Genomic DNA, 9,386 nt, shown 5'->3' with positions numbered 1-9,386 from the left:
CCTATTGGTTCATGCCCCACTCACACCCAGGGAGGGTCTTCCCTCTTTCGTAAATCCACTCCACCAGACCTGGAACTGTTCTAATCCAACCAGCTGGACCTTTCTTACTCAATGTTATGGCTTGAGCCTAGGTGTCCCCACAAAGCCTGGTGCAGGCATGGTTGGCTCTTTCAGAGGTGGCTGAATCTAGAGTGTTTCATGCTGGGATCAAGGGCGTGTGATTACTAAACCACTACACTGATTGGTTTGGCACCACCCTAATCCTGGTAGGTCCGATAAGATAAAAAGGGGCAGAAAGATGCTGTTAAGGTTTCTTTGTTGTTTTTTCTAATGTCAGCCTGTCTGCCTTGCCACCCTGCTCTGGAGCCAGACAACCATGGGCTGAAACCTTGACCAACTATAAGCCAAATAAAGTTTTCCTCCTTTAACTTTCTTTAGGTGTCCAGCATTTTGTCTCAGCAACAAGAAAAGCAACTAAGACACTCAAGTTGTCATAGCAGTCAATGACCACAGGAATTCTCAAGAGTATTTCCCAAGAGAGCCTTCTATTCTAGTTCCCGTTTGCCCATCAATTCAGCAACAGTAATCAGCACATTCATCACTACAGTTTAAATGAGCATCAGTCTGAATGTCCTCATTGTAATTGGTTTCATAGAGTACTGCCAAGTTGGCAAAGTCCTTCCTCTACTACCAAAAACTCTTAAGAATAATGGAAATGCCAGATGGGTATTCTCACCACAGAGTGGTAGAAATAGCTAATATAAAACAATATTAATCTGTACTTGTGATGTGAAGTAGACAGCAAACCTCCCCCTTTCTTTCCCCTCCTCTAAAATTTCTCACCACAACACCTGGGCTTGCCCTGAGGTTGGGGGACAAGTTGGAAGCTCTTCCCCTGGAGGGTCCTTGTGTCTACCGTTGCCGCCTTCCCCATGTCTTGTCCCATTGTCTTAGAACCTTTGGTTCCCGGGACCTTTACCTGCTTTTCTTTCTAGCTCACAGTCACCATTACCTTGTCACCATTTACTTTTCCTGTCACCTCCATGGCATTTCCTTTGCTGGCCATTCAGTCAGCTCCCATCTTCCCTCTACACACTCTGCTCAGCCTCTGCCATTGCCCCCATCTGTGGCACATACCACAGTCATATTACCTATTGGCTGAACATCCACCATGTTCTATGTCCTTGGGGTATGGGTAAGGAACATTCGAAAGTTTTGGAACACAAAAGAGGTGAGAAAATAAGTAGTTTGACTTAAAAATACCTTAGCATATTTCACAAAGGAGCTAGTGCTTGATAGCTGAATAAGGACACTACAAAGAGAGGGAGAGGAATTTCAGGCAGAAAGAATGAAAAAAAAATCAAAGTTAGGAAGGCATGAAAACTCCTAGTGTCAAGAATAATGTTCACTCTAAGTGCAGTTTAGAATGTGTGGTAGAGAATACAGTAAAGAGATGGCCCTGGGAAGGGAGGTAAACAGGCATCTATCTATCTCTCTATCTATCTATCTATCCATCCATCCATCTATGCATGCATTTGTCTACCTATCTATATGCACAGAGAAAGAGAAAGACAGAGAAAAAGAGAGCAGAAAGACAGATAGATGGGTTCACATTCATATTCTTGATAAAGGGATACATTAGATATGGAAATGGTATGACAGATATGTTTTAACACCATGAAGGCAAATGAGGAAGAGGAGAATCTAGAGACAAGGACTTAGTCAAGACACATTTGAGAGACCAAGCTAGCAAGAATGAGAGCTTCAACTATGGTTGTCAGGGGGAAAAGAGGAGAGGACTGAATCAAGAGACACTACAAAAGAGAGGATTTGCATGAGATGCTATTTGAAACTGAAAATAGAAAAAAGAGTCAAAGGTAATTCTGAGATTTTATGAATTCCTGTGCTTTCTCTCTCTAGAGAAACAGATAGTCAAATAGACACACAGATCTTTACCCTACTTTCACTAGCACCTTTGTTAAGTCCTAAACACCTACCTATTATACACCACTGAATGACAAAGCATTCAGTACATGCATAAGAGTCTAGATGCACTTTAAGGAGCTCATTGTTTTCTCAGAAAAACCGGGCATCTGGAATAGGTTATAGGGAGGTTATGGAATTTTCTTCCCTGGAGGTCTTTTACAAGCTAGATACCCATCTGTCCGTGATAGGTGTGGTCCTTTGTAGCCTGGGAGGTGGCCTACTGAGTTCACATGATCCCTTCCAGGCTTACAATTCTATGCTTCTACATCATTTTATGGCTTAACCCCAAGGTATATTATTCACTTGATAAAATAAATAATGAGATGAAACTGGAATGTTTTATGGACACTGTCATGGAATGCATTCTGGAAATTCTTAAAATTAAACTGTGAGTCTTCTGAATAAATTATGAATATTATGCATCAAGATTTCCCAAAGTGTGTTTGATGAAACTAGTGTGGCAATCTTCTTGCTCACCAAAATGGAAAGTGGTGGAAATTCAAAATAGCATGTAAAAGCCCAGAGATGTTCTACAGGAAAGAAGCTTTTAAAATTTTTACCTAGAGTTTTTCAAAAATTTTATGTTATATATGTATCCTAAATATATCCATCTGTTATGGTTTGAATCTCAAATGTCTCCTCCCCCAAAGTCTTCGGAGATGGGGTTTTTGGAAGGTGACTGGATCATTTAGGCTCTAATTTTATCAGTGGATTAATCAAGTGATGGGTTTATACTTTGATGGCCTTACTGGGAGGGGATGCGAACTCAAGACATGGCCTCTAGTTGAAGAGAATAGGTCCTGGGGGAGTGGTCCTGCCCCTGGTCCCATCCTTTCTGGTTCTATTGCTCTTTTTCTTCTTTCTGGTTGCCATGAGGTGAGCAATTTTATCTGAAATGCTGTTCCACTATAATATTTCTGCCTCTCTACAGGCCCAAAAGAATGGAACCAGCTGAGCATGGACTGAAACTTCTGAAACCAGAAACCAAACCTTTCCTCCTTTAAGTTGGTTTTCTTGGGTATTCTGTTGTAGCAATGCATAGCTAACGAATACATTGCCAATCTGTATCTTTCTATCCAAGTTTCCACATAGCTCTATCTATCTAGTATCCACCTACATTTTAATTTTTTGCAAAAGCAGTTTCATAAAATATATTTTGGTAAATATTTTTCTAAGGTTTCAAATCATAAGAAAGTCTACATTGGGAATAACACCAGTAATAGCTAAGCTTTTGCAAGGATGATCTTTGGTTAGAGTTATTTTTAAATTACTGTTTGCTTCTCCACAAAAATGGAAATAATGACACTACTTCACATAGTGTTGCAAGGATAAAACAAAATAAAATGTGTAAAACACATAGGGCCTGGGGCCTGGTACAGGCTCCAAAACTATTAGCTTTCTACCTTCTGCTTTTCTATTATGTTTTGGAATCTAATGCATTTTACAAATAAATTAAATAGTTTAGATGCAGATGTTTAGGCAATTAAAACTTTTGACTTTTTCAGGAAATACTCTCCTCTGTTAAATTAAAATGCAGAAGGCCAAGCGATCATCCTGCAGTAATCACAACCATATGGAAATCTGTGTGCCTAAGAGCCACTACACAAGAATAAGAATATTTATTGTAAGTGATGGGATTCTAAATGCTTTGTTCCATTCTGAACGCAAATAGGCTATTAGCACAGTTTTAGATTGATAGCAAAATTGAACAGGAAGTCTAGAGAGCTCCTAAGTTCTTCCTCCATCCCTCCACCCACAGACTCCCCCACCTTTGGCAGCCTGCACCGGTGTGGTGCCCTTGTTACCATCCATGAACTGACAGCGGTACATTGTGGTGGACTGAGGCCCATAGTGGACATTACAGTTCATTGTGAGTACTCCACATCCTGTGGGTTTGGGCAAATGTATGACAGGCATCTGCCACCATCACAGCATTGTACAGAATCACAAAGAATTGTTTCACTGCCTTAAAAATTCCCTGTGGTCTATCTATTCATTCCTCCTGCCCGCCAACCCCCTAGCAGTTGCCAATCATTTTATTGTCTCAGTAGCTTTGCTGCTTCTGACAGTACATGCATGTGTACACTGTGGCCTTTTAGATTGACTTCTTTCACTTCACCCGATGCCCTTAAGCTTTCTTCGTGCCTTTTAAAAACTATCTTACTATTACAAGATAGAGTATTTTAACTACAAGAAAAGAATCTTGAGACCATCATGTCAAATGAAATAAATCAGACATAGGAAGTTAAACATCACATGGTTTCTCACATGCGAGAAGCCCAAAGGATAAAGACACTAAACAATAAAACAAAGGTAGATGCTAGGAAATGGGGAGATTGATTTTGTGGAGGTGGGAAGGGGCTTCTAGGGATTGGGGAGATGGGAGGGAAGGAAGAAGTAAACTGGATCAGGATTTCTCCCCGTTGAGGGATGACCCCAGAATCTCAGGTATTGGAAGTCACCAAGGGTAAGATTGGCTCCTCTCCTCTCCCTGCAGTCCTAACAGGGGTCCTGACCTACACTCCATCTCAGGGAAAAGGTGGAGAAGCTTGTGTGCTTCACAGTTTTCTTCTCAGAGTATAACCGGACTATTCTAAGTTGGGAAAAAGAGTATTGAATGTCCATGAGAAATTTGATTAGGACCAGATTTTGACTTTTAAAAAATGCTGCATCAAGACAAACATCAAACACTGTCTCAAAGTATACTGATAAACATAGAAGCTAGAAAATAATTTAACATAGAGGTAAGATTTATGTTGTGATTTTTCTGAATTTGAATTTTAAGATATTCTTTTTTTAAATATAATTTGTAAATACTGAAATGTATCAATTAAAGGTTCAGAATTTTGGACATGTTAATAGTCATGAAACTTCCATTGTAATCAAGATATAAAGTATTTCCATTATACCAAAAATTTCCCTCAACTTTTACCCCTTGAAAGTTAATTCCCTGTCCTTATCATTGAATCCAGGCAAGCACTTATCAACTGTCACTCAGTTTTGCCTTTTGTAGAATTTCATATGATGTAGTATGTATTGTTTTGCATGATTCTTTCACTCACCATAACACTTTTGAAATTTTATAGTCTTAGCTCTTACGTTTAGGTCTGTGATTCATTTTCATACATATGAGATGAGATGAGGTTTCTAAGTTCATATTTTCCACATAGTTATCCAATTGTTTCAGTATCATTTGTTGAAAAGACTCTCTCCATTGACTATCCAAAAGACTGTCTTGGCACCTGTGCTGAAAACTGAAAATTAACTGTCTGTGTATGTCAGCTGATTTTTAAAGTCCCTAGGGGGAAAGGTAATAAGGGAAAAGAAAAAAATGAGAAAATGAAAAAATGGAAATAAAGTATTTGTAAAAAGGGAAAGGAGGGGGGTGAAGGGAGGGCAGGGAGAAGAGGAAAAATTGAGAACCAAGACCTGTCATGTAAAGGTACAAGATCCCAATGATGAATGTAACTGTACTGTGTACCTAAAATGTACCAATAAACTCAATGAGGAAAAAAAATAAAGTCCCTATTTGGTTTCATGGATGTATTTCTTCACCATACTACCTTGGTAATGTACCACTGTAGCCAGTCTTGAAATTAGTGTGACTCCTTCAGCTGTTTTCCTACCATTTCAAAGTGTGTTTATAACTGCTATAGGTCTTTTGGATTTTTATAGACATTTTCAAAATCAGCTTCTTGATATATACAAAACACCTGCTAGAATTTTTGTTGGGAATTTCTTTCTCTATGAGAAAAAAATTTGGTTTGCCAATTAGTCACCATGGTGCATCTCTCCATTTATTTGTCTTCCTTTTCTTTCAGTAATGTCTTATAATGTTTAGTGTATAACTCTTAGTTTTTCCATATTTCATGCTATTATGAATTATATTACTTGTAAGTTTCAGTTTCCAATTGCTAGCATATAGAAATAAAATTGATTTTTGTATAATGACCTTATTTAATCTTGCTAAACTCACGTATTACACTTAGTGGTGTTTTAGAGATACTTTAAGATTTTATAGATAGAAAATTATAGTCATATACCAATAGAGATTAACCTCTTTTCTCTGTGTGGCTATGTCTTTCACTGATCAAGAAATAGTATCTTTAAGTGCTGGATTCAAATTATTAATGTTCAGTTAAAGATATTTATCTGTTCCTCAAGTATATAGAGCTATACTTTTCTTTTTTGGCAATGACTTTGTATTGTTTTGACAGCAGGTTAATGCTAGCCTCGTAACAAGACTTGAGAAATACTCCTTTCTCTTGTTTCCTGTGCTTATGTAGCATTGATATTTTTTCTGCCTTAAATGCCTAGAATAATTCATGAGTGAAGTTATCTGAGGATTTTCTTTTGAGAAGACATTAATATTTTCAAATGGAAGTTGAGTTATTTAGTCCATCTATTTTGTTTTGAAGAAGCTTTAGTATTGAATGTCTTTCAAAACATTCCATCTGCTTCATCAAGTTGATGAATTTGGTGGCATAAAGTTATTCAATGTATTGACCTCTGTTTCTCTTAACATCAGTAAGTGCTGTAGTTGCCTTTCCATCTTTACTTTGATAGTTATAATGTGACTTCTCTTTATTAATTAGCCTATAACTAGAGTTTTTGTAAGTTTTACAGATCTTCCCAAATATCCAATTTTTGGTTTATTAATTTCCTCCTATTTTTAGCTGTTTTGCTTTTCTTATACTTATTGTTTTCTGTAACTTTCTCTATGTTTATGTTTCTCTACTTATGTTGGTTACTGATGTTCTTTTCCTAGTTTCTTAGGTACATAAATTGATGATTGGTTTTATAACTTTTTCTCAGTAACAATGTGATTGCTTAATGTTATACATTTTCTCTCAGTATAGCACACCAGCCCTTCAATACTTTTTATATATTGTGCTTTTGTTTTGTTTTATTTTGTTTTGTTTTCAGGTACTGGGGATCCAACTTGGGTTCTCGCGCTTGTGAGGCAGGCGGCAGCACCACTGAGCTAAATCCCGGCCCTATTGTGTTTTGATATGTTGCTTAATATTATATTATGCCATTCAATTCTACAAATTAAGTATAATATATTATATATTAAAATAGTAATTTATATTATATAAAATGATACATATTACATAGTATGTATTACTAACAAAACACAATTAAGCTCAAATAATATACTAATTTATCAAGTATAACAACCTTACAAAATATATTTCCAATTTCCATATTCTAAACATAGTATTAGGTATTTTAATGCCACTTGACATATTCTGCCATGATATATTTTTATTATTTTTTTAAAAATTTTAAATTGTATTTCAAAGAGATAAAAACTGAGAAAATATCTTCTAAAATATTCACCTACATAATTGCTTTTCTACCCTTCTTCATTCCGTTGTTTAAATCTAAATGTCCATTTTACTTCTTGAAGAGTGTAGAATTTATTTTAACATTTCTTCTAGTGCAGTCTGCTGGTGGTTAATTCTACTATTATTAGTTTTAAAAATTTTTTATTTCTTCAAGTTTTCGAAAGACATTTTTCCCAGATACAGAATTTGAGATATACAGTTTGTTTTTCAGGATGAGGGATATATTATTCTATTTTGAGCCTTCAAACTTATAAATGAGAAGTCTACCTAAGTTTTTTTTCCATTTGGTATATCATATGATCTTTTCTCTGGTTACTTGTAACTTTTTAAAAACTTTGGTTATGATATACTTTTATGTTATTTTCTTCATTTTTCTGCTTAGGGTTCACTGAAATTCCTGTATCTGTCAGGTTACAGGTTTTAACCAAAATTATTTTGAATGGTCACTATTTCTTTAAATTTTTCTTCTTATGTTCTCAACTCCTTTGTCTTTATTCCTTTTCTTGGCTCCAGTTATATGTTAAATCATTTGATATCTCACCTCTAATCATAGGATAGAATAATACTTTTTCTTCATTTTTGATCGTTTCTATTCCGTTTTCATGCTCATTAATTCCACAGAGTAGTCTTACACTGATCCCACTGAGTGTATTTTGTCACTGTAAATATTGTGTTTTTCTCTCTAAAAGTTGCATTTGGATCTTTAAAGATATTATTTATATCTATTCTTATCATATTTTCCTGTGTAGTCTTGAGTGGATGATTTAAAAATATAAATTTTTCATGCTGGTTTATTATACTATACTAATTGCATACACTCTATTATTTCTGTATTTCTTTCTCTTGATTCATTTTTCTTCTGATTTTGAGTTGTATTTCCCTACTTGTTTGCATGTTTTTGATTAGATCCTTGATATTTTAAATGTGACCTTCTATTTTGTTAAAGAATGTTGAATTTGTTCTGGCGTGAGTTAAGTTGTCTACCAATCAACTTGACTCCTTTGAAGCTTGTTTTTATGCTTTGCTATAGCACACGTAGACCAACCTTCATTCTGAGAACAAGTTTGCCCACATCTAATGCCTGATAACTCTATCCATGTCCCCATTGTTATGAAGTGTTTCCACTCCTGTTGGTGAAATTGTGCATTAATCTAACCTGAGAACTGTCTGGCTTATTGCTTTACACTGATTCTTTTTCTAGCCTTGGGTAGTTTCCCCCCATGGATGTGCAGCTAATTCTCAGCCATCGACCCAACTGGAGATCTCGATAGCCATTATGAATTTGGTAATACCACCATACTCCATTGTTTTCTTCCCGCTCCTTTTATACCTTGGGACTGACTCAGGCAGTGACGTGAGTTGTATGAATACTTAGCCTCTCTGTTCCTTTCTCACAGGGATCTTCATCCCGTGATATCAGTCATTCGATGTCTGAAATCTGTTATTTCACATATTTTGGCTCGTTTCTAGCTGTTTATACTAGGAGCAAAATTCCTGTAACAATCCTTTATGGAAGGAGCCTGATGTTTCTATTGCTTAGCTATTGTATAGTTTGTTTATATTGTTATTTTTGTATAATTTACTTTTAACAGGTCAGTGTAATTTACACATCTATCTTACTGAGAAAAAGAAACATTTACCTAAGACATTAAAGGTACGATCCATGAAAGCTAGAATTGATAGCTTGAACTTCATTAAATCATAAGTATCTGCTTTGTGAAGATACTGTAAAGAATTGGAAAGGCAGCTGAGCATGGTGGCCCACGCCTGTAATCCCAGCACTCAGGAGGCTGAGGCAGGAGGATCGCTGTGAGTTTGAGATCAGCCTGGGCTACACAGTGAGTTTCAGAGCAGTCTGAACTACAAGGCAAGGCACATACAGGAGAAAAATATTCACAAAAGACGCATCTGATAAAGACTCATAAATGCACAATGAACCCCCATAACTCCAAATTTTAAAAACCCATCTAGATTAAAAAATAGGCCAGAATCCATAAAAGGCACCCCATCAAAGAAGTTGTGCAGATAATAAATACACATATGAGATGA

Source organism: Fukomys damarensis, unplaced genomic scaffold, assembly GCF_012274545.1.
Source record: "Fukomys damarensis isolate Sample0158 unplaced genomic scaffold, DMR_v1.0_HiC HiC_scaffold_17, whole genome shotgun sequence".
Taxonomy (NCBI): Eukaryota; Metazoa; Chordata; class Mammalia; order Rodentia; family Bathyergidae; genus Fukomys; species Fukomys damarensis.
Note: the sequence above shows the minus strand (reverse complement) of the source record.